The following is a 27,822-nucleotide window of genomic DNA, read 5'->3' as shown; positions in this document are numbered from 1 at the left end:
AGTGACTCCTTCAGACGATTAGCAAGGGTTTTAGTGACTAATTTGTAAATCACGTTGCACAGGCTAATCAGTCTAAGGTCTGTTAAGGTGCTCGGGTTCTTGACTTTTAGAATTAACGTTACCAGAGTGTGGTTCAACCTAGGGGGGATTTTCATGCCATTAAGTATATTCAGGACCATTTTGACAGTTTGATCTCCCACAACATCCCAAAATGTGCGATAAAACATACCTAACATTCCATCCGGCCCAGGGGCCTTAGAGCCATCCATGTGATGAAGGGCCGACACAACTTCATCAACTTCGAACGGTCGGGACAGGTTGTTGATATGGTCATCAGAGAGGTATAAGTCGACTGCATTTAGGATGTCTTCTGAAATAGTAGGGTGTGATATGGAGAAGAGGTCACTGTAGTACTCAGTTACCAAGTGTGCAATGTCTTCCTCATTCTCCTTCCATTCCCCATTAAGACCCCGGATTCTTCGTATAGCATTCGCCTTTCTCCGCGAGTTAGCCTTTGAGTGGAAGAACTTTGTATTACGATCCCCCGCTCGTAGCCAATTAACTCTTGCCCGTTGTTTCCACATGACTTCCTCAGCCTCTTCAAGTCGGCTGATTTCTCCCATTAACTGTTTGGCCCTGTCAGCATTCTGGGTACACATGATACCGCTTTCCAGATCAACTAGTTGCCGTGAGAGGGCATTTATTTTTTTCCCAATGTGGCCGAAGTGTTGCTGATTCCATATTTTTAAATTTTTTCCACACAGTGCAATTCGGTCACAAACAGGTGTCTCATGTCCCCAAGATGCGTGATTCCATGATGTCTTGATTATTGTCCTACAACCCGGGTCCTGAAGCCACATTTCTTCAAAACGGAACATTCTTTCCCTGCAATGTTTGAGCCCTTCCGTGTCAACCATGATCAGCGCATGATCAGAAGTAGTCCTAGCGAGATGGAGCACCATTGCATTCGGAAACATCAGCTCCCATTCGACTTGAGCGACAACCCTGTCAAGTCTTTCTCTGATTGCCCCTGCATTACTCCTTCCATTCGACCATGTAAAAGGTGGTCCAGAGAACTTAAGGTCGAAGAGATCACAGTCATCAAGGCAGTTCCTGAAAGCCTCCATACTTCTGTAATCCGGATCATTTCCGCCTTCCTTTTCTTTTGAATACATGATTTCGTTGAAATCCCCCAAGCAGAACCACGGAAGATTTTCGCACGAGTGAAGTTCTCGCATCAGTTCCCACGTCAAATATTTTCTAGACGCTTCAGGCCAACCGTAAATACCGGTGCCCCTCCACATTAGGTTACCGACATTATCCTCAACACCGAAGTGAATACAATGCAGACTGAATCCCATAATACGAACCCTTAGTTCTTTCTTCCACATGAGCATCAAGCCCCCCGCTCTGCCAATAGAATCCACAGAAAAGATCTCAAAACCATGAAACCTACGTCTAATTCCATGTACCTCCTCGCGCCTTAGTTTAGTTTCCATCAGAAATACCATGTCCGGGCAGTTATTCCTCGCAATGCGAGACAGTGTACGGACCATCCTAGGGTTGCCCAGCCCCCGAACGTTAACAAACCTATTTTGAGGCCTCAACATGTTAGGGTTCCCATAGGACAGATTTGAGTGTTGAGGTCTCCTCCAATCACTACCATAAAAGCTGTAAGAATTGGGCTTAGAATTATACCTTTGGTGATTACCCACAAAACTTACACTTTCATTGGTGTTGAGGCTCAGTTTCGCCATCAAGATATCCATTTTCTCATTTAAGTCAGCCATGGAGGGATTGGGAGCCTCATTCTCCAGGGCATGAATGTATTGTCTTGATGGGATAGTAAACTTTTGAGCTTGCCACTCGACTTTTTCTTGCCAATTCATTGATCAGAGAATGCTGAGAAAAAGTGAAGTTCTAGCACAAAAGTTGATAAGTAACAGTATAGAGATATGAACAAGTATAGAAAAGTATAAAGAAATTATATATCAACAAGTATAGACGATATAAACAAAGATATTCACAAAGGAATGCCTAAACTAACAAATCAACCTTTGGTTCGATATTACAGAAGAAATAAATCCCCGGCAACGGCGCTAAAAACTTGACGCGGCCTTCCGCGGTTGTGGAGGAAGGCCGATCTTAGGGATAAGTGTACCCCGTCGTTATCAAGTAATAAAATTCTGGAAAATTCCAGGTATCGTCCACAGGATTTATTTCTGTAAGTATCGAATTACTTGGTCTCAGGTGTTATCTAGGCTTTGGGGGTTTTGAGTTTGGTTTTGCTTAAGTTAAACTACTCCTAGGTTGAATTATACTATTCCTAGCTAAGTTATCTAATTCTAACTAAGTTATTCTACGCCTAATTAAGTTACTCTACCCCTAATTAAGTTAAACTACTCCTAGGTGATCTTTTACCAATGCAATTATCCGAAGGAACATGAAGGCATATGATGATAATGAAAATAGATTGTTGAAGCAATTGAATTAAAACCTAATCTAAGTCACTTGTGTCCGAGGCGATTAACCCTACCTATCCTCCTAAGGTCCCTAGTTCGTGATTCCCTTGTAAGGCCGAAACTAGCTCTAAGGCTCAGCAATTTGGGCTTAATCTTCTATAGGGTCGTCAATCCTATAGGCACTGATTAGGTCAGATTCAGCTCGCAATATGTGCCAACTTAATTTTGGGATTATCGAATGAGTTAAACCAATCAGACAAAGCGTAAGACAAAGATTAAAGCAATAAAACAATTGAATAAACAAAACTATAATATATATCAAAGATGAAAGTATTGTCACGAAGATACAATGAGCCTAGGATTCATAACATGGATCAGAGGCTAGACAGAATATAAAAGAAGAAAAATCCCTTTCAGGGAACCTGTCTACCAATGCAGGCGTCTTCCTAGGACTTAAAGATGGAGCTTGAGCAATCCTCGGTGAGCGGAGATTCGGAGGTGTCTTCAATGGAGGTTTGAAGGATATAGAGGAGGTGGAGAGGATTTCTCAAGGTGAAAAGCTAAGAAAATTACAAGGATAAAAGATGACTAATTTACATTGGAAAAATCCTATTTATAGGCGCGGATCGGGCCCTTTTCTTGACCTATTTCGTGTCCTTATGCAGGTAGGAAGTCGTGGGGCCGGTCGTGGAGTCATGGGGGCGGAATTGGTCTTTTTGACCAATTCCCGTAGGTCTGCTCGCCGAGCAGGGCGAGCTGCTCGGCGAGCAGGCACTGCTCGTCGCGAGCAGGCTCCCTGCTCGCCCGAGCAGGCCTCTGAGGGCCTGCTCGTTGAGCTGGCCTCCGAAGGCCAGCTCGCCGCGAGCTGGCCTAAATAGGCCAGTTCGTCGAGCAGTCTTGCCCGGTACGCCTCTGCGCGGTCGCTGAATGCCGAAAGTGTGTTTTTTCGCCCGAACTTATCCCTGCGCATGCACAAAAACTCCAGATAGCATTAGTCCAAAGGGTAAATTGACCCGCCAATCGCTTATTTTGAGCAAACACTTCGTTTGGTGCGACTTTTGACGGATCAATTAGCTTCAAAAGATAACGGAATTATAATATGCATGCCATTTTGGCCGTATTTGCCTAAATTGGTCATAAAACGGGCCTAAACAACGAAAAGTAAATAAAACATTTCCAATTTCCAACTAACTCACACAAAAGCATTTAAATGCGAGAATTGCTCGCTTATTAACTAAATAACGCTAAAAACCGTCCTAAAACCGTGCCCAAAGATAGGGGTTTTTGACCCCTATCAAACCTCCTCGCACTTAAAACTTTACTTGTCCCCAAGTAAACTAAAAAACTAAACCCGTAATCACAAGCAAGCTAGAAAACCTCCTGGTTTGACTAGGTGCTTGACACAATTTTGAGCATATGTAATTACATGCATTCGGAAATACAAAGTAGAGACACGATATCCAAAAGCCGCATTTCAATTATCACAGGTCATATGTTTAAGAAAAAGGACACATGTTCAATTAAACGAGCTTAAGGGGATAGCTAAGTAAAACACCTCACCATAGGTAGTTCACTCAATTCACACAATTTTGGTGGCTAAAGTGTTTACTCTCGGCTTATGTTCTTGCTTAGGATTACGTTGATTTTGTACGTTCATCCGAGTTCCTCTACTATGCTATATGACTCCGATGATATCAAAAACAGCCTCGAATTGGGGTTGTAATGTGGTTAGAGGGTTAAGGATACAACAAGGGTTAGGAGTTCTAGCGCTAGAAAAACAAAGTTTAAAACGGCTTTAGCAAATTATGAAGTGATTGAGCTTTTTATTCATTATTATTATTTTTTTTTTTTCTGAGACGTTCTAATTTTAGAACTGGGGAATAGAGTTCTCCCTCTTTTGTTCGCCTCTTTTTCTTTTTTTTTTCTCTTTTTTTTTCTTTTTGGATAGTATTGCTCAATCACTTCTTAGCCTTTTGGCTTGCTACTATAATGCCATAAACAAAGACAAAGCGCTAGAAGAAAACAAAGGCTCAATTCGAGCTTTGCAAAAACTAGGTTAAGTAACAAACCAAGTGATGGTTTGCAAAAATTGGGTTAGGACGAAAGAAAAATCTACAAACTACAAAAATATAGGCTCAAAGGGGCTTCCTAGAGTGGATGAAAAAGAGAAAATAAGGTAAAGAAAAGGGTTAATTCTAATGAGGCTGATTTCATCGTCTATCATCTCAAATCATTGCATGTAGGTTCAACAAAGTATTAGGTGCAAAATCTGTAATCTTTCCACAAGTCAAAAAATTTACACAAAAATGTCAAGAAAAAGAGCTTTTTGATGTTCGCTCTTGGGCTCAAATTCAACTCACAATTCTTTGGGTTTCAATTTTATGTTTACTAGTTCTCCCCAAACTCAAGTTTAATATCACATGCCTTTAATTCTTAAGTTATCTACCTAAGTAATGATTTTAGCATTTCTTCAAAAGTAGGGTCTAAATGCAAACTTTAGCTCATGTTTTTACAGATACAAGGATTGTGTCCTACACCTAAACTAGTTGTCATGCAATTTTAGATTCGGTTCTCAGCCCTCAAGGAAAAGTAACGAAGTTTAGATTCGAAGGAGGTTCACGGTTTTAGGTCCTAAGCATGCAAAAACATAAATAAAACCCAAAAACGCTAAACTAAACTAGACATGACGCAACAAAAGTTTAAAAATTATACAAATTTTTATAAGTTTGTCTACCCCTCCTCCTCACACTTAAATCATGCAATAAGTTCCAACATTGCATATAAAACAATAAAACACATGTGAAAGAAGTTAGGGTGGAGAAGACAACTTACTAACCAAAGTTAAAAACAGAAATCTATAATTGAATTAAAAAGAAAAACAAACCTAGAAAAAGTTTAATCCAAACTTGGGTTGCCTCCCAAGAAGCGCTACTTTATAGTCGGTTAGCTCGACATGGAGTTCCTTCCTAGGTGTAAGCTTATACTCGCGTTAGGAACTCGAACTCCTTGAGAAATAACCCGTACCTACAAAACGGATTAAGAGCCTCTAATAAGTTTAATGAAAGCATGAGGTCGAATTTAAACATATTATGAAAAAGTTTGGTTTGCTCCCTTTTGGATTCTCTTGGTAGGTCGAAGAGAATGAAGCAAACCTAAACTTTTCTAATTTTTGAGGAAAAGGTAGTTGAGATACACAAGTTTTGATTTGATCTTTTATCTCTATCACATGATTTAGAATTTCAGATTTTGAACTGGGGTTGCTTACCGCTTCCGGTTCCTCACTTACCTCGAGTGATGCATGTGATAGTGGACTTGGTTCTACCTTTTTGTCATTCCTCAAGGAGATGGCTTATGCTGATTTCCTTTGTGGGATTTCTATGTTTTCCTTTATGCCTGGGAGAGCATCTCGGGATTGCTCTTGCATCTCATGGTTTATTTGAGCCAATTGGTTGCTCAAGTCCTTGCAAACCTCCTCGTAGATTGTAAGTCAGGCTGATATTCCTTTCAAAAGGGACAGCACCTCATCTCGTGAGCTAGAGGGTTGTGGAGGAACTTGGCTTGCTTGTTCGTAAGGGAACATTCCCAATTCATTTTCCCTGTGCTCATTAACAAACCTATTTGGAGGCCTCAACATGTTAGGGTTCCCGTGGGACAGATTTGAGTGTTGAGGTCTCCTCCAATCACTACCATAAAAGCTATAAGAATTGGGGTTAGAATTATACCTTTGGTGATTACCCACAAAACTTACACTTTCATTGGTGTTGAGGCCCAGTTTCGCCATCAAGATATCCATTTTCTCATTTAAGTCGGCCATGGAGGGATTGGGAGCCTCATTCTCCAGTGCATGAATGTATTGTCTTGATGGGATAGTAAACTTTTGAGCTTGCCACTCGACTTTTTCTTGCCAATTCATTGATCAGAGAATGCTGAGAAAAAGTGAAGTTCTAGCACAAAAGTTGATAAGTAACAGTATAGAGATATGAACAAGTATAGAAAAGTATAAAGAAATTATATATCAACAAGTATAGACGATATAAACAAAGATATTCACAAAGGAATGCCTAAACTAACAAATCAACCTTTGGTTCGATATTGCAGAAGAAATAAATCCCCGGCAACGGCGCCAAAAACTTGACGTGGCCTTCCGCGGTTGTGAGGAAGGCCGATCTTAGGGATAAGTGTACCCCGTCGTTATCAAGTAATAAAATTCTGGAAAATTCCAGGTATCGTCCACGGGATTTATTTCTGCAAGTATCGAATTACTTGGTCTCAGGTGTTATCTAGGCTTTGGGGGTTTTGAGTTTGGTTTTGCTTAAGTTAAACTACTCCTAGGTTGAATTATACTATTCCTAGCTAAGTTATCTAATTCTAACTAAGTTATTCTACGCCTAATTAAGTTACTCTACCCCTAATTAAGTTAAACTACTCCTAGGTGATCTTTTACCAATGCAATTATCCGAAGGAACATGAAGGGATACGATGATAATGAAAATAGATTGTTGGAGCAATTGAATTAAAACCTAATCTAAGTCACTTGTGTCCGAGGCGATTAACCCTACCTATCCTCCTGAGGTCCCTAGTTCGTGATTCCCTTGTAAGGCCGAAACTAGCTCTAAGGCTCAGCAATTTGGGCTTAATCTTCTATAGGGTCGTCAATCCTATAGGCACTGACTAGGTCAGATTGAGCTCGCAATATGTGCCAACTTAATTTTGGGATTATCGAATGAGTTAAACCAATCAGACAAAGCGTAAGACAAAGATTAAAGTAATAAAACAATTGAATAAACAAAAATATAATATATATCAAAGATGAAAGTATTGTCACGAAGATACAATGAGCCTAGGATTCATAACATGGATCAGAGGCTAGACAGAATATAAAAGAAGAAAAATCCCTTTCAGGGAACCTGTCTACCAATGCAGGCGTCTTCCTAGGATTTAAGGATGGAGCTTGAGCAATCCTCGGTGAGCGGAGCTTCGGAGGTGTCTTCAATAGAGGTTTGAAGGATATGGAGGAGGTGGAGAGGATTTCTCAAGGTGAAAAGCTAAGAAAATTACAAGGATAAAAGATGACTAATTTACATTGGAAAAATCCTATTTATAGGCGCGGCTCGGGCCATTTTCTTGACCTATTTCGTGTCCTTATGCAGGTAGGAAGTCGTGGGGCCGGTCGTGGAGTCGTGGGGGCGGAATTGGTCTTTTTGACCAATTCCCGTAGGTCTGCTCAACGAGCAGGGCGAGCTGCTCGGCGAGCAGGCTCCCTGCTCGCCCGAGCAGGCCTCTGAGGGCCTGCTCGGCGAGCTGGCCTAAATAGGCCAGTTCGTCGAGCAGTCTTGCCCGGCACGCCTCTGCGCGGTCGCTGAATGCCAAAAGTGTGTTTTTTCGCCCGAACTTATCCCTGCGCATGCACAAAAACTCCAGATAGCATTAGTCCAAAGGCTAAATTGACCCGCCAATCGCTTATTTTGAGCAAACGCTTCGTTTGGTGCGACTTTTGACGGATCAATTAGCTTCAAAAGATAACGAAATTATAATATGCATGCCATTTTGGCCGTATTTGCCTAAATTGGTCATAAAACGGGCCTAAACAACGGAAATTAAATAAAACATTTCCAATTTCCAACTAACTCAGACAAAAGCATTTAAATGCGAGAATTGCTCGCTTATTAACTAAATAACGCTAAAACCCGTCCTAAAACCGTGCCCAAAGATAGGGGTTTTTGACCCCTATCATTCCACACATGTTGCACCGTCATCTCCTTTCGTACCGGGCTCTTCCCCATCGGACCAAAACCTCCGATGGATGCATTGGCTGCCACAATTGCTTGAAACAGTTTCTTCTTTGCACTAGATTCAATCTTCTTTCCCCCTGATGACTGTGCTTGCCCTGAGCTGCTACGATCTCCCGTATTGATCGATCGGGTTTTGAGGGGAGACGCCCTTAGAGCTTGAGTGTAAGGCCACTCATCAATTTCTAGCTCCTCCGGAATCATCTCGCAATCTTTGCTAACGTGTCCAATAAGCCCACACCAATAGCAGTAGTTAGGAAGCCTCTCATAACGAAACTGAATCCACAGTATGTTGTCGTTGCCATCTTTAATTTTTGATCTCCCGACTAGAGCCTTGTTGACATCCACCTTGACTCTAACTCTTACAAAAGGTCCCCAATCGTTAACAGATTCTTCTTCTACCTGGACCACCTCACCTGCTTTCTTTGCCACCGCTTCAATGGATTTGGCACCTCTGCAGTTAAGAGGTAGATCATATATGCGGATCCAGAACTCACAGTGGTTGAGTTCCACATTGGAGATTTGGTCAGTCCCTTGCAGGTCCGCAAGGAGGATAATTTGGCGTTCAAAATGCCGTGGGCTCTCCTTCAGTATTTTTTCCTTATCTTTCCGAGAGGAAAACTCGCAGAGGAATCGTTGCTGTCCTGCTTCTTTCAGATTGAATCCCCGTTGCAGTTTCCAGGCATACTCCAAGGCCTGTGATAGTGCTCGAAGGTTGAGTGGCTTTCGGGTCATGACCCTACCCAACACACAAAATTTCTTAAGAGCAAGAAGGTTGGCTGTAGCTTCTGCCTTGAGGTCGACCACAGCCTCCTCCGAATGGGTAAGGCTAAATCGTGCCATCCTTTCCTCCAGTTCGTGGGTAGCCATGGTAGCTGAGCCAAGTGAGAAGCTGAATAGATAGATGGTTTGTGTCAAATAAAGTACTAGTTGAGAAGTTTGCAGGCAATAGGAGATTAGAAGACGTAGTGCAGTAGATAACTAAAAACAAGGAAAAGGGGAGAAGAAACCACTGAGGGCAGGATTACCACTATATTTAAAACAGGCTTAAATTTTATAAAAAAATAGATTGTGGGTGTGGACACCAAAACTATGAAGTCTGACCAGTTGAATGTGAATACGTTATAAATAATTGAAAAACCAACATCTTAGATTTTCATAATTATAAAAGAAAAAAGATGAAGTTGGTGTTTAATTAAATTTGTAATTTTTTATATATGGAAAAGATGTCACTATCCTATCAACCTTAGTTGGTTATGTCTTTTTTTTTTCTTATCTAAAATAGTATACACTATAATTAAGGTGATGGCGATATGAAATTAATAACACAATCTCTCTAAAGTTGTGGGCCAATTTGCATATATTAGTTATTTATTTATATATAGTATTTCAGATTTTCTTTCATCATCGAAAAAATAATTAGAATTTCAATATATATTATTTTGTTGATATAAACTATGGTTTCGATTAGGTTAGGGGTATACAAAAATTAATCAACCCATCAAATATAACCAATCCAACCCAATCCAATCCATATATTTTCAAACTAATGGTTTTATCTATGGGTTGGATTGAAATCCAACCCATATAAACAATTGATTAATTGTGTTGAGTTTGGTTGAATTTTTATTCAAATATTTGCATGTATTTTTTATTCTCTTATTTTCCATTTAAAAAAAGTTTATTATAAAATATTATTATAATTTATATATTAAATTAAGAGTGTTAAATAACAAATTATAATTTAAGGTATCTGCAAATGGAAACCTTATTTGTTTTAAAAACACAAAAAATGAGAAGAACTAAAAAGTTAGAAAAAAATGAAAGTCGTGAAAAACGAAAAAATGGAAAAATAAGAAAAATAGAAAAAACAGTAAAACGAAAAAAACAAAAAAAAATAGTAAAACGAAAAAAACATGAAAACATGCAAAATTGAAAATTAGAATCAACTGATATGCAATTGAAATTGAAAATTAAAAACAAAATATATGTGTTTTTTAATAATATATGAAATTGATCAAATTTATCAACGTTATAAATAAAATTAGCCATAACTGTCAACAATATGTATAAAATTACTCATACCTATCGATGTTATGGATATTTTATTTCTAATCCGCGGATAGTTTGAACCTTATCCCCATAAATGATAAACTTTTGTAAAACAGATTTGGAATTTTAATTATAACAAAGAAGAAACCTAAGCCTTTTATTAACGGTATTTGGAGTTTTAAAAATATGGAATTCTAAAAATCTGAAATTTTAGAAATTCTGGAATTTTTGAAATTCTGTAATTTTAGAATTCTAGAAATTATGGAATTTAAAAAAATCTAAAATTTCAGATTTTTGAAAATTCTGGAATTCTAGAAATTCTGTGGATCATACTCTCTTCCCCGGCTAATCACCGTGTGGTTGATAGTTACCGGTGATACAAGATCGCGGTGATATAGTTCCGCTACCACTTCTGCTGCTCAGAGATTATTTGGTTCTACATTCAGGTATGTCCGAACCCAAATCTCTATTGGATTAGTTGCTGCTAATCCATTTAGATGGCATTTTAAAAAAAATTAACCACGCATTTGAAAAAAGCATCAACATTTTTTTTATGTTTTTCCCGGTGTTGAATTTGTTCCCGCCTCCTCGTATCGGTGCGCTGAATTTCTCGTCTTTTTGGCTCGTAACTTAGGGTTTTTCCTTCATTTTTAATCCGTTTTCGCTCCTATTTGGATTTTACCAAATATTTAGGTACCTTGCATCAAAGAAACATATTCGGACGTAAAAGTACTCTAAATAGATATAAATAGCACGAATTCATAACAAAACTGACGTGAATATGAATGATATTTTAGGTATTCCACACTTAATCTTTTGCTAGTCCCGAGCAAAATCTCACTGAATTTATCCTTTAACTAATCTCTTTATAAAAATAAAACATATATCTTTGTATTCCTTTTTAAATTAGTTAAACCGAAAGATTAACTTTGCATGGCAAATTTATATGTAAAATATCAAACTAACTAGAATAAAGGCGATATATCATTCGCCTTGTAATTCGATTTTTAAATTGAAGTATTCGGGACGATATAAGCACGCATGTTTTTGAGTCTTTCGTCTCAAGACATTTCAAAGCACAAAATTTCCTTTCCCAAAACCTAAACTATTATATGTGTTGGGGTTTAGTGTCCTATAGACAATTGTTCTAGGATACAAACTTAATGTAAATGAATTGTTCTTTATATCATTTGTTTAATGAGATATATGTTTTATAACTATATAAAGGCAATCCCTTTTAAGCACTAAATAAAGTCTAATAAAAGGAAATCCGTAAGTTTATTTAAAGTGATTATAAAGTGTTCATACAAGCATGAAGTGAGACAAAACTTTATAGTAAACTGATAAACTTAAAACCACCCCAAGTCAAGTGATATGTTTGGGATTGACATATCACTGTTGAGACTTGTATGTAATAATGTCTTCTGTCCGACAGAAAGCTGATCTCACAAGCTTCATATATACAGATATCTGGACATATACATAGATCCGATGAAACGTTGTTCATTAGGATTGGGGATCCGATTTAAGATAACAGGATGGGTAGATTCATCCTTGTCACCTGTTCATCTCATTGGTATTAATAGGTATAACTAATCCTCAGACTCAAAGGAATATTAATTGGTATTCTGGATTACGGAATGTGATGCTTTGACTCTGGTGTAACACGATCCTTAACAGAGATGACTCTGGGGTGTGAACAGTAGACGTTGGGTATCACAGGAAGTAATTACGGAGTCGTTATATATTGGATTGAGCATTTATCACTCCCGATAAATGGGAGATACATCCAAGGATCTCTTGTGGAAGACTCGACTCTAAATCCTTGCAAGGTGATAGCTTAAGAGTAAGAAATACAGATTTCACTTAACCTATCTTTTTGAGTTGACTCGGCTTGTACAAGTAAAACGAACGTCTCGCTATATGTGACTTGACATCACCCATAGTCATAAGATTCAGTTCAAGGATGTAGTTGATAAAGGATCGAATTATACTGTAACTAATACGGAAAGGTTAACGACAGAATCAACCTGTCTTCTTATAGCTCTGGGGGAATGATTACGGACTTGCTAATCACATACTCTGTACATCATTCCGTTATGCAAAGATTAAATATAATTCTTTGAAAATTAATTTAATAACGTTGCATACGGCTAGAAGCAATAAGAACCTAATGGATCACACATAAGACTTGGAACCTAAAAGAGAGATAGATGTTAATTAATTGATAGAAGCCCAATTGAGCCCAATAAGGCCCATGGACATAAGGGGGTCGAAATTCATGTAGTGATATACATGAATAATTAATTTGATTTTGTTAATCCTAATTAGATTAGGAATATGAATTAAATTAATTAAGAGATAATTAAGTTAGGAGTTTTAATTAGATTAATATACTCCTATTATTATCCAATAAGGTTATTATTATTATCCTTAATATATTAGATATATAGTGAGATAATAATTAGGAATTCTATACCGAATGGAATTCCTATTCAGTAACCTAATTCTATCTAACTAGGGATTAGATACAAGAGATTATAAATACCCCTTCCCTTGAGATTTTCGAAATCCAAGCAAGCCATACCCTACTTGTGATTTTCTAAATTCACCTAGTCCAAGAGAGAGAAAATTCGACACCTCTAGTTCGAGGACGAGATTTCTCTACGGCTTCGTTTGATCAATTAATTTTCATCTATTTCTTTTATCCTTGATCTTGTGTTGATTAGTTAGAGGCAATCTACTTTGGTTGCTATTCAACGGTTGATACTAAATTAATCTTCCCGTGTTTTATTTCGTGTTTGGGAACTCGAAGAAGAAAAACAAACAAAAGGGAGAAATTCGTTTTACTACTCCTACATCAGGTCAGTTCACGATTTTGCGGATTTTCGGAGATTGAACCGTCGGATCGTTGCGATTTTTGGACAGGAGCTTCTAGACATATTCTTCCACGTTTCGACCGAATGGATTGTCGTTCAGAGGTCTGGAAGGTCTGTTTCGGATAGGGGCAGATTGGTAGACAGTTTCTATCTCTTTTGAAGTTGTGGGCACTTCGTTTGCAACGGTAGATAGAACTTCTAAAAGGTATTTCTTTTTATCCTTCTTTATATGAAATAACGGTTCGGATCTTGTGGTTAAATGGAAATAGGTTAAAAAATTTATATTTCCGCTGCTATACCTTAGCCTAATTTCCAACAGTGGTATCAGAGCCATCGTTAAATCCGTTATTTCATATATGAAAATTTAGAAGTTTTTCAATATGATTGAATAAATATTTATAGTTAGGATTAATTAACAACTTGTTTTGATTAATTGATTCTAAAGATAAATAAGTTTTAATTAATTGTTAATTAAAAGAGATTATGCGTATGTTCCTAATTATTTTGGTTGATAATCATTATAACGAAATCTATTAGTTTTATAGTTAGATTGATAAAATCAGTTTTATTAATTCTAAAGATAAAACGGAAATCTATAGTAGTTTTTCCAATTTTCTGAAAATCATTTTAAAACCGTTTTAGAACTGATATATATATATATTTAAAATCGTTTTTATATTTAAATATATATGTTTCAGAAATTGATAGTTTTCTGTTTTGATTATCGAATGAAAATTTGTTTAAAAGTTTGTTTTACCAATTTGTAAATCAAAATGTTAAATGAATTAAAATCAAAATAATTGGGACGTGCATAATTAAAGTTTTGTATAGTTATATTAATCTAAAGATTAATATAAAAGATACGAAAACTATTAGAAGTAAAAATTGGATGAAAGTTAATTGATAAGTTAATGTGATTAACATAAATATTACATAAGATAGTTATGTAATCAACCAATTAAATTTATTTAATTGAGTCTATGCATGTTAGGAGTTATGGACATATTTGGACCCTCTTTAGTCTTTTGGTATTTTTGAAATAGGGCCTGCGAGTCCTGCCTTTCTACTATCTATTGTAATTTCTCCTCTCATCTGATTCCCTTCAATTCAATTGAAGTTTTCTTTAGTAGTATAGAAATTAATATGTAATTTCAAGGCGCCATGGAGAAGACGGAGGACCTAAAGAGAAATATGTAATAGTTAGTATTTCCTTAGGTTTGCCCTTTTATTCCGTCTCTGGCTCGACGGAATAATTTAGATGATATGTCCATAACGCCAATGTATGTGAATGTATGTGTCTGATGTATGCTAAAGCAAATCAAGACTAAGTTAGATTATGAGACCTAAAATAAAATCCCTCATTAAAAAGTTAAGTAAATAAACAAGTTATTAAAATCGGTTGCCCCTCCCTAATATTATAATTCAGCCGACAGTGCTGAGGGCCTTTGGGTTGTTGAGTAAACTCAAGCTCGGGGTCCTTTCGGTAACACCTGAATTATCGAAAATCATTTTTCATGAATATGGGGTAATACTTAAATTAGATTATGATAATTGGATGAGTAAACTCATGTTGTCATAAACTAATGGGCAAGACGGTTGGGATTAATATGAATAGCATATTAGTTACTAATGTGGTTAGTAACCCAATAACCTAGGAATCACATTAAAGATTTGATTGATTACATGAATCTACCTAATGAATGAGACTAGCTTGTTGAGTAAACTCAAGGCGAAATCTCAGGAGTTAGGATCCTAGCTCACTAAAGGATTTGTGAAATTCTTCGAATTAATATGGAGGGCTATTAATTTGGCAAAATAGTGGGAGCAATCTAAAATAAACTAAAAGGCCTATAATTTTAGATTGATATACTTTAAGCAAATGAATGACATACGTTTACTCTTTCTCACTCTCAGGTTTAATTAAACCCACTCTTATAATCATGACTAAAACCAATCTGCAAAACATTCTTACCGATAACAAATTGAATGGTTCAAACTTCACCGACTGGTTTCGTAACCTCAAAATTGTTTTGAAGTTCGATAAAATAGGGTATGTACTTGATACATCGATACCCCCTCTCCCTGCTGATGATGCTCCCATTGAGGAAATTGATGCTTACCAGAAGCATAAGGCTGATGATGATCATGCCGGATGCATCATACTTGCATCGATGACACCGGAATTACAAAGGCAACATGAGGAAATGGATGCCTATTCCATCATCATACACTTAAAGGATTTGTTTGGGAAACAAAACAGGTGCGAACGCTACGAGATATCCAAGTTGCTATATCGTAGTAGGATGCAAGAGGGCACATCTGTCATGACACATTGTGTCAAGATGATTGGCTACATTACCAAACTTTCTAGTATTGGATTTGCGATGGATAACGAATTAAGTATAGACTTAATTCTTCAATCCCTCCCAGAAAGTTATTCACAGTTCATTATGAACTATCAGATGAATGACTTGCAAACCTCTCTTGAAGTGCTTGCAAATATGCTCAAGTCAGTTGAGCCCAATATGAAGAAAGACAAAGCCATGACGGCTCTTGTCATTGAGGGATCAAAGAAAAGGAAAGGGAGCTATCCCAATCCTAATTATCCCAAGAAAGGTAAGAAAGCCGTGCCCTACAAAGCTAAGGGAAAGGAAGTGAAGAAGCCCAAAGGAGAGTGCCACTTCTGTGGTAAAGACGGGCATTGGAAAAGAAACTTTTGGTGTACCTAGCCTTCCTCAAAAGGGGAAGAAGCTGGGACTTCAACATCTGGTATGTTTTATATTGAAATTTCACAGTCTGAATCTTTTGGTACTTGATACCGGATGCAGCCTGAGGATATTCCAGGAATATCTAGAAATATTATTTCTATTAGCCGCCTTGTTGACGACGGCTTTTCATATTTCAATAAAAGACAAGAGTTGCAATTTTTATAAAGATTCGATCTTTTACTTTTCAGGAATTTCACAAAATGGGATTTATGTGTTAGATAACAAAACTCCTGCTTTTGCAATTGATACCAAAAGACATAAGCTAGATAATTCAACTTACTTGTGGCATTGTCGTTTAGGCCATATAAACAAGAGACGCATGCTAAAGCTACATTCAGATTGTTGGAAATTAGGCTAAGGTATAGCAGCGGAAATATAAAAATTTTAGCCTACTTCCTTTTAACCATAGGATCCGTTAATCGTTATTTCATATAAAGAGGGATAAGAATGAATACCTTTTGAAGAACAATCTACCGTTGTTAAAGAAGCGCCCACAATTCTTCTCCGAGATCCCAAGCACGAAGTATAACACGGTGAGGTTAAGATAGAATCAACCCTTATGAGATGCAACCAAAATAGATTGCCTCTAATTAACCAACACAAGATCAAAGAGAAAAGGAGATGAATGTAATTAATCAATCGACGGAAGCCGTATGAATTCTTGTCCACGAAAACGGGAGGTCGAATTCTCTTTCTCTCACTAGCTAGGGATTTCGAAAATCACAAAGGGGGAGGGGATAGGCTTAGTCGAAATTCACACATTAGGGGGGTATATATAATAACTTGTATCTAAACCCTAGTTAGATAGGAATAGGTTACTTAATAGGAATTCAATTCGGAATAGGATTCCTAATTATTATCTTATAATATATCTAATATATTTAGGATAATAATAAATAACCTAATTGGATAATAATAGGAGTATATTAATCTAATTAAAACTCCTAATTTAATTATCCTTCTTAATTAATTTAATTCACAAACCTAATCAAATTAGGATTAAGGGAATTAAAATAATTCCTAACTTATTATATATAAATTTCGGCCTCCCCTAATTAAATGGGCCTTACTGGGCTCATTTGGGCTTCCATCTATTAATGACATCCATCTCTCTTTTGGTTCCAAGTCTTATGTGTGATCCATTAGGTTCTTACTACTTCTGGCCGTATGCAACTATTAAATTAATTTCTTCAAGAATTATATTTAATCCTTGCATAACGGAATGATGTACTGAGTATGTTATTGGCAAGTCTGTAATCATTCCCCCAGAGTCCGTTAAGAAGACAGGTTGATTCTGTCGTTAACCCTTCCGTATTAGTTACAGTATAATTCGATCCTTTATCAACTATATCCTTGAACTGAATCTTATGACTATGGATGATGTCAAGTCACATATAGCGAGACGTTCGTTTTACTTGTACAGGCCGAGTCAACTCAAATAGATAGGTTAAGTGAAATCTGTATTTCAAGTCTTAAGCTATCACCTTGCAAGGATTTAGAGTCGAGTCTTCCACAAGCGATCCTTGGATATATCTCCCATTAATCGGGAGTGATAAATGCTCAATCCAATGTATAAATACCCTGACATTACTTCCTGTGACACCCAACCTTTGCAGTTCACACCCCAGAGTCATCTCTGTTAAGGATCGTGGGACCGCAGGATCAAAGTCTCACATTCAGTAATTCAGGATGACCAATTAACATTCCTTTGAGTTTGAGGATTACTTATACCTATTAATACCAATGAGATGAACAGGTGACAAGGATGAATCTATCCATCCTGTTATCTCAAATCGGATCCCCAATCCTAATGAACGACGTTTCATCGGATCTATGTAACTGTCCAGATATCTATATATATGAAGCTTGTGAGATCAGCTTTCTGTCGGACAGAAGACATTGTTACATACAAGTCTCAACAGTGATATATCAATCCTAAACATATCACTTGACTTGGGGTGGTTTTAAGTTTATTAGTTTATTATAAAGTTTTGTCTCACTTCATGCTTGTATGAACACTTTATAATCACTTTAAACAAACTTACGGATTTCCTTTTATTAGACTTTATTTAGTGCTTTAAAAGGGATTGCCTTTATATAGTTATAAAACATACATCTCATTAAAACAAATGATATAAAGAACAATTCATTTACATTAAGTTTGTATCCTGCAACAATTGTCTATAGGACACTAAACCCCAACATAGATGGGCTTATAGATCCAATCGATCCCGAATCATTGGAAACATGCGAATCATGTTTAAAAGGTAAAATGACAAAGACACCATTTAGCAATAAAGGTGAGCGTGTATCAGACACTCTAGGACTCATTCATTCAGATGTATATGGTCCTATGTCAGTCCAAGCAAGAGGAGGATTCAGATTCTTCATAAGCTTCATAGATGACCATACCCGATATGGTTACATCTACTTGATGAAGCATAAGTCAGAAGCTTTTGAGAAATTCAAATGCTTCAAGAATGAAGTAGAAAATCAATTAGGAAAGAAAATAAAGACGCTTCGATCCGATCGAGGTGGCGAATATCTTTCAGATGATTTTCTGAATTATCTAACTGAATGTGGGATATGCTCACAATGGACACCTCCCTATACACCACAACACAATGGTGTGTCCGAGAGGAGAAACCGTACCCTATTAGATATGGTACGATCCATGATGAGCATGGCCTTACTTCCAAAGACGTTCTGGGGCTATGCCTTAGAAACTGCCCTCTTCACCCTAAATCGAGTACCAACTAAATCCGCTAGTTCCACACCATATGAATTGTTCGTTGGTAGGAAACCCGTGTTTTCATTTATGAGAATATGGGGTTGTTCAACCTTTGTCAAACGCATTGCGTCTGACAAACTAGATTCGAAATCTGATAAATGTTTCTTCATTGGATACCCTAAGGAAACTATGGGATATTACTTCTATCATCCAGATGATCAGAAAGTAATCGTATCCAAGCACGCAACCTTCTTAGAGAAATAGTTTCTCGAAGAAACACAAAAGGGAAGCATGATTGAACTTGACGAAGTTCAAGAAGAAGAAACACCGACTGAAACAACAGAGGCGGTTGAGGTACCCGAAGGAGTCCCATTAGATGAGACTCTAGTGCCACCTATTCGTAGATCACAAAGAGTTCGTGAACTCCCAGTTAGATATGGTTTTCTAGTGGGAGATGATAATGAGGTTCCCGTGTTAGACGACGAACCCGAAAACTACGAAGAGGCTCTTACTAGTCCAGATTCTAAAGCATGGCTTGAGGCCATGGATTCTGAAATAGATTCCATGTATACTAACCAAGTGTGGACTTTGGTTGATCCACCCGAAGGGATAATACCCATTGGGTGCAGGTGGATCTTCAAAAAGAAGACAGACATGGATGGAAAGGTTAGCACCTACAAAGCTAGGTTAGTAGCGAAAGGATATCGTCAGAAGCAAGGAATTGATTATGACGAAACTTTCTCTCCTGTGGCTATGTCCAAATCAATCAGAATCATGATTGCAATTGCCGCTCACTACGATTATGAGATTTGGCAAATGGATGTGAAAACAGCTTTCCTAAACGGAAACCTGCTTGAGGATGTATATATGATGCAGCCTGAAGGTTACATGTCGAAGGATGCAAATAAAGTTTGCAAACTTCAGAGATCCATTTATGGACTCAAGCAAGCATCTAGAAGCTGGAATAAGCGTTTTGACGAAACCATAAAACAATTTGGTTTTGAACAAAATTGCGAAGAAGCTTGCATTTACAAGAAAGCAAGTGGGAGCTCTATAGCATTTCTCATACTATATGTGGACGATATATTATTAATGGGAAATGACGTTGCTCTCTTACAGTCAGTGAAAGTATGGTTATCTGGTAACTTCTCAATGAAAGACCTTGGTGAAGCAGCTTATATACTTGGTATAAAGATCTATAGAGATAGATCGAGAAGACTGCTTGGTCTTTCACAGGCTACATACATTGAAAAGGTGCTAAATGAGTTTAGCATGCTTGAATCCAAACGAGGTAACTTACCCATGTTACATGGAGTAAAGTTAAACAATCATCAATGTCCTAAAACCAATGATGATAAACGACGCTTGGCTATAGTCCCGTACGCCAGCGCAATCGGTTCGATTATGTATGCTATGCTATGCACTAGACCTGACATAGCATTCGCGTTATCTGTAACGAGTCATTACCAAGGGAATCCGGGAGACGAGCATTGGATTGCCGTCAAGAACATTCTTAAGTACTTGAGAAGAACTAAAGATATGTTCCTAGTGTACGGAGAAGGTGATCTGAAAATAGAAGGATTTTCAGACGCAAGTCATCTCACAGATGAGAATGATTATAAATCCTAATCAGGATACCTGTTTATCTTGAATGGGGGCGTGGTCAGTTGGAAGAGTTCCAAGCAGGGAAGCGTAGCTTTCTCTACGACCGAGTCAGAGTATGTCGCAGTTGCGGAAGCAGCAAAGGAAGCGGTTTGGATTAGAAAGTTCATTACAGAACTAGGTGTGGTGCCTGACATTGTCAATCCCATTACACTGTACTATGATAACAATGGAGCCATTGCATAAGCAAAGGAACCACGGTCTCATAATGCATCCAAGCATTACCTTAAGCGATACCACATCATTAGAGAGATTGTGGCTAGAGGAGATGTGAGAATAGAAAGAGTACCTACAGAGGACAACGTTGCAGATCCGTTGACAAAGCTTTTAACCCAGAGAATACATGATCGTCATTTAATTTCTACTGGGATAAGTTTTAGAAACAATTGGCTTTAGTCCAAGTGGGAGTATGTTGGGGTTTAGTGTCCTATAGACACTTGTTCTAGGATACAAACTTAATGTAAATGAATTGTTCTTTATATCATTTGTTTAATGAGATATATGTTTTATAACTATATAAAGGCAATCCCTTTTAAGCACTAAATAAAGTCTAATAAAAGGAAATCCGTAAGTTTATTTAAAGTGATTATAAAGTGTTCATACAAGCATGAAGTGAGACAAAACTTTATAGTAAACTGATAAACTTAAAACCACCCCAAGTCAAGTGATATGTTTAGGATTGACATATCACTGTTGAGACTTGTATGTAACAATGTCTTCTATCCGACAGAAAACTGATCTCACAAGCTTCATATATACAGATATCTGGACAGTTACATAGATCCGATGAAACGTTGTTCATTAGGATTGGGGATCCGATTTGAGATAACAGGATGGGTAGATTCATCCTTGTCATATGTTCATCTCATTGGTATTAATAGGTATAACTAATCCTCAGACTCAAAGGAATATTAATTGGTATTCTGGATTACGGAATGTGATGCTTTGACTCTGGTGTAACACGATCCTTAACAGAGATGACTCTGGGGTGTGAACAGTAGACGTTGGGTATCACAGGAAGTAATTGCGGAGTCATTATATATTGGATTGAGCATTTATCACTCCCGATAAATGGGAGATACATCCATGGATCGCTTGTGGAAGACTCGACTCTAAATCCTTGCAAGGTGATAGCTTAAGAGTAAGAAATACAGATTTCACTTAACCTATCTTTTTGAGTTGACTCGGCCTGTACAAGTAAAACGAACGTCTCGCTATATGTGACTTGACATCACCCATAGTCATAAGATTCAGTTCAAGGATGTAGTTGATAAAGGATCGAATTATACTGTAACTAATACCGAAAGGTTAACGACAGAATCAACCTGTCTTCTTATAGCTCTGGGGGAATGATTACGGACTTGTTAATCACATACTCTGTACATCATTCCGTTATTCAAAGATTAAATATAATTCTTTGAAAATTAATTTAATAACGTTGCATACGGCTAGAAGCAATAAGAACCTAATGGATCACATATAAGACTTGGAACCTAAAAGAGAGATAGATGTTAATTAATTGATAGAAGCCCAATTGAGCCCAATAAGGCCCATGGACATAAGGGGGTCGAAATTCATGTAGTGATATACATGAATAATTAATTTGATTTTGTTAATCCTAATTAAATTAGGAATATGAATTAAATTAATTAAGAGATAATTAAGTTAGGATTTTTAATTAGATTAATATACTCCTATTATTATCTAATAAGGTTATTATTATTATCCTTAATATATTAGATATATAGTGAGATAATAATTAGAAATTCTATTCCGAATGGAATTCCTATTCAGTAACCTAATTCTATCTAACTAGGGATTAGATACAAGAGATTATAAATACCCCTTCCCTTGAGATTTTCGAAATCCAAGCAAGCCATACCCTACTTGTGATTTTCTAAATTCACCTAGTCCAAGAGAGAGAAAATTCGACACCTCTAGTTCGAGGACGAGATTTCTCTACGGCTTCGTTTGATCAATTAATTTTCATCTATTTCTTTTATCCTTGATCTTGTGTTGATTAGTTAGAGGCAATCTACTTTGGTTGCTATTCAACGGTTGATACTAAATTAATCTTCCCGTGTTTTATTTCGTGTTTGGGAACTCGAAGAAGAAAAACAAACAAAAGGGAGAAATTCGTTTTACTACTCCTACATCAGGTCAGTTCACGATTTCGCGGATTTTCGGAGATTGAACCGTCGGATCGTCGCGATTTTTGGACAGGAGCTTCTAGACATATTCTTCCACGTTTCGACCGAAGGGATTGTCGTTCGGAGGTCTAGAAGGTCTGTTTCGGATAGGGGCAGATTGGTAGACAGTTTCTATCTCTTTTGAAGTTGTGGGCACTTCGTTTGCAACGGTAGATAGAACTTCTAAAAGGTATTTCTTTTTATCCTTCTTTATATGAAATAACGGTTAACGGGTCTTGTGGTTAAATGGAAATAGGTTAAAAAATTTATATTTCCGCTGCTATACCTTAGCCTAATTTCCAACAATATGAATATATGAATTGAATAAGGACTTAGGTTTTAATTTATTTGCTTAGTTACGCCCGTGATAAGGGTGGTCTCGATCATAACTTTATTTTAATTGCTTTTGTGTTCGCTAAGAGGTACCGACCATGCCATGGGTGGACGCAATCATTACTTTAAACTTTAAACACGTTTAATTTTTGCTTTAATTTTAACGTTCCTTCCATACCTCGATTGTGATAAGGGTGGTCGCAATCGTGGTCAAAAGTACCGTTTACTTAATTTTCTTCCCTTTCATACCTCGATTGTGATAAGGTTGGTCTCAATCGTGGCCAAAAATTAAGAATACGACTACTTGATTTAATTAACACGAGTTATAAAATTAAAATTGTAAATTGGGAAAAGAAAATAGCACATTCATCCTATATTAAAATCCAACATGTATTATGGCTAAAGTTTCCTTAAAAACTTCAATTGGTGTTAATGTAAGACGAAATCAAACGAGCTAAAAATTGTTAGTTCAATTTAATGTCTATAAACCTAATTGGAAATTGCAAATAAGATTTATTGTATCACGAATTTGCATGATATAAAATAGAGATTAAGAATAAGGAATTTCTTTTACTTAAATACATTTACTCGAGACATTTTTGATAAAATTGTTTCGGAGATTTATAAAAAATTTTGAAAAATATTGCCCGTATAGAAATATTATTTCTAACGATAAAGATAACCTAAAAATAATCATAAGTTAAAATATTTTTAAGCATATGAAAATGTAAAGTTTATAAAAATAATGTTTGTATTAAAAATGTTATTTTTTTAAAAATATTGCAAAATGTGTTGCAATATCATAATTGTTGCATTTTGTATATTACTAAATATTATTAACATGCATTTATATTTAAATAAATGTCATTCATTCTTATTCAGTACATTCATTCGTACTAAAAATAAAATAATATATGTAATATCTCCTTCTACATTTAATTTAGACCATGTCCTCATTGGTGCAAAAACTGATAAAACATGAAAAATTGTACGAGAATAAATCATACGAAATAAGATAGAAAAATATGAAATTAAATCATCCAACATAATAGAATAAAATTTGAAATTGTACCAAACGAAATAAGAAAAGCAATGTACCAAATTTAAATAAAAACAACATAAAAGATAAATGAGTCGAGAAAAGATAAGATAAAACCTATATTTGTCGTGAAGGTGAACCCGGTGGAGACGTCTCTAGAACGGGTCAGGCCCATCTTACAAGATCGCGGTGATAGTTCCACTACCGCTTCTGCTGCTCAAAGATTATTTGGTTCTACATTCAGGTATGTCCGAACCCAAATCTCTATTAGATTAGTTGCCGCTAATCCCTTTAGATGGCATTTTAAAAAAATTAACCACGCATTTGAAAAAAGCATCGACATTTTTTTTTATGTTAACGACGGTTTGGAATTTATGTCGTAAAAAGTGTCCCGATATTTTTTTGTTTGAATATTTTTTTATTTTTTTTATTTTATATTTAAAAATTCAACCACATTTTTTTTTATTTGTGTCACCTTTTACACTCATCTAACAATGCTTTTAATTTTTTGTTAGCAGTTTTAAAAGTTTAACTTTACATTTGAAAAAAAACGTTGGTAGTTTTTTAAATTAAAAAGAGTTTAAGTATCCTGATACTTTAATTTAAAGACGCTTTTTAACTTTATCCCATTTTTAATAATTTAACAACATTTTTTCTACTTCCTTCGTATTTTAAAATTACTTAGTGACACTTTTAAATTTTTTGTTTCCATTTTAAAAAGAATTAACTACGTATTACAAAAAGCATCGACATTTTTGTTTAATTTTAAAAAGATTTAGATTTTGTGTCGATAATATATTTATATCCAACATTTGTTTTCATGAGATATTTTTTTTTATATCTTTCAAATTTATCACATACTTGGATTTATCTCCTTCTTATATATACAATACTTGTGGTTGATTAATTAATTTTTAAATTTGAAAATCAATTTAATTACCAATGTATTATTATTTTATGAAATTAAACATACAATGAAAACACATAGGGGGAATGAAAGGAAAATTTCCCCCTCTTTTTCTTTTTAGAGACCCAATAGATACCCACGACTTGTCGTTCCTCTGTCTCTCTTTATGAGTGTTGTTATACCCAACCTCAAATTCCCACCCCTAGCCCCGTGAAAGGACGAAAATACCCTTTCAGAGGTTGGGGATGGAAAAAGGCTATTTTTTTTGCCTTCCAGATACGCGGGTGTGTGGCTATCACGCCTCACGCCTTACCGTGTGGTCGGGCGTGACAGCCACATGCCCGACCACACGGTGAGGCGTGATAGTCACACGTCTGCGTGTCAGGGAGACAAAAAAGGCATGTTATTCAATTAAAGCCGTAAATACATGTAAACACTACACAATTTAATTAAAAACTGTAAATACCATACAATTTTAATTAAAACCCGTAAAAATAATATAAGTATATGAATAAATATTATCAATTAAACACATAACATGCTCAATCATAACTAAAATTAAAAAAATAAAAATTTAATTAAACTAAATTAAACAAAATAAAAATTTAATAACAAAATAAAAATTTACAACATAAAAATTAATCAAACTAAATTAAACAAAATAATATGTGGATTGCTATACGTCGTCTCTATTTTACTTATTGTCGCTTTCTGTTTGACATTTTTGCCCTTTTCATTTTTCATTCAAAAAAGTGAAATTCTCTCAATTATCAAAGGAATTAAAAAAACCCCGAAGAACAACACGAAGAAAAATCATGCCTCCAAAACAAGGAAAAGGAAAAGGAAAAATACTTGAACATCTAAGTTTCGTATTTACTAATAATTTGAAATTTAATGAATTTAAATTGAAACAAAAAAATTTTGTTCGTTGAATTTTCTCTAAACGGATGGGCCATACGGTCCGGTCCATGGACCGGCAGTATGAACTACCCGTTCGGATCTAGGTCCGAACGGGTAGTCCATACTGCCGGTCTACGGACAGGACCGTAAGGGCTATCCGTTTTTCCTAGGGAAAAACGGGTGCTGCACCCGAGTTTAATTTTTTTATTTATTTTTTTAATTATAATAAAAATTAAAAATTAATTGGACGCTTCAATACGTATTTTTTATTTCCAATCAATAATTTATCTATACGTTTTTTTATCCAATCAATACATAATTTATCTATAATTAAATTTACGTTCTAAAAGATAAATAAATATAAATTAACAAATAAAAATTAATTGCACGCGTTAATACGTATTTTTTATTTCCAATCAATAATTTATCTATACGTTTTTTTAATCCAGTCAATGCATAATTTACGTATAATTAAATTTACGTTCTAAAAGGTAAATAAATATAATTTAACAAATAAAAATTAATTGGACGCTTCAATACGTATTTTTTATTTCCAATCAATAGTTTATCTATACGTTTTTTCTATCCAATCAATACATAATTTATCTATAATTAATATTTATTATAATTAGAAAAAAAATAAACCCGCTTTCCTTAAAGGAAAACGGGTGCTGGACCCGTTTTTCCCTAAGGATAACGGGTCCAGCACCCATTTTTCCCTAGGGAAAACGGATAGCCCATACTGTCCGATCCGTGGACCGGCAGTATGGGCTACCCGTTCGGACCTAGATCCGAACGGGTAGTTCATACTGCTGGTCCATAGACCAGACCGTATGTTCAACGAAAAAAATTTCGTTTCAATTTAAATTCGTTAAATTTCAAATTATTGATAAATATGAAACTTAGATGTTCAAGTATTTATTCTTTTCTTTTTCATTGTTTTGGAAGCATGATTTTTTTTCGTGTTGTTTTTCGAGGTTTTTTGAATTCCTTTGATATTTGAGAGAATTTCACATTTTTAAATGAAAAATGAAAAATGTAAAAATGTCAAACAGAGACGATAATAAGTAAAATAGGAGCGCGTATATCAAAACCCAATAATATTTACAACAACTTTATTTCCCTCTCTATTCAAATCAGTCTCAAGATCGCATGTCTTTGTGTGTCGACTTCTACCGCCCTAGTCCTTCCATTGGTCGCAGTCGTCTCTTCCTTCTAGCAGTAGTCCGACTCCGACTGTCCGATACTCCCTCATTCCCTCTATTGGTTTCGTTCACATTGATTGAGGTTAGTTTATTTGAGTAATTGTATTAGGGATTTATGGATTAGGGATTTGTAAATTGCGGCTCACTTGGTTCGGATTTATGGTATAAAGTCTTATATTTTACTCGTACCTTTGTTTGGGAGTTTGGAAGTTAACGGAGCTGAGAGGTAAATAGGGTGATGGAAATGGAAGAGAAGTGATGGAAAGGAACGTTAAAAATGAACGTTGTTTAGAATGTAAATGAGGCTAAATGTTTAATTTCCTTTGAGAGTTAAATATGAAAAGAAGAAATGTTAAATTTACACTGCATAGATAAGAAATTTTAAAATACTCTACCTTACTCTATTAAGCCCCAATTTGGAGGTTAGAGAAAATAAATATTTAACCACATTAACCTCCATTTACTCTTAAAAAATAACTTTCAAATAAGGTTAACTTAACATTTAAACTTTCATTACTCCTTTTAACCTTCTCCCGCACAAGGGCTTAAGAGAATAGTTTGAAGAATCATATCTTCTTTTGCAGGAGATCGCTTTATTCATTCCAAAATCAAATTTCTAAGCTATTTCAATACACTATAGACAGGGCTCGACTCGAGCTCGCGACCGACTCGAGACATTAACGAGCTAATACCAAGCTTAGAGAGGTTCGGCTCGAAAGCTCGCGAGCCGGCTCGAATATTTTAATTAATATATTTTATTAATATTTAATTTATAATATGTTATATATTTTATTAATAATAAATATGAAAAATTGTAATAAATAACCTTTTTTAAGTAGTACCTAATAATAGTTTTTGGGCCCAAATACATAATACCCAACCCAACCCAAAAACCCACATGCTAAG

Source organism: Euphorbia lathyris, chromosome 9 (genome assembly GCF_963576675.1).
Source record: "Euphorbia lathyris chromosome 9, ddEupLath1.1, whole genome shotgun sequence".
Classification (NCBI taxonomy): Eukaryota; Viridiplantae; Streptophyta; class Magnoliopsida; order Malpighiales; family Euphorbiaceae; genus Euphorbia; species Euphorbia lathyris.
This window is presented reverse-complemented; position numbering follows the sequence as displayed.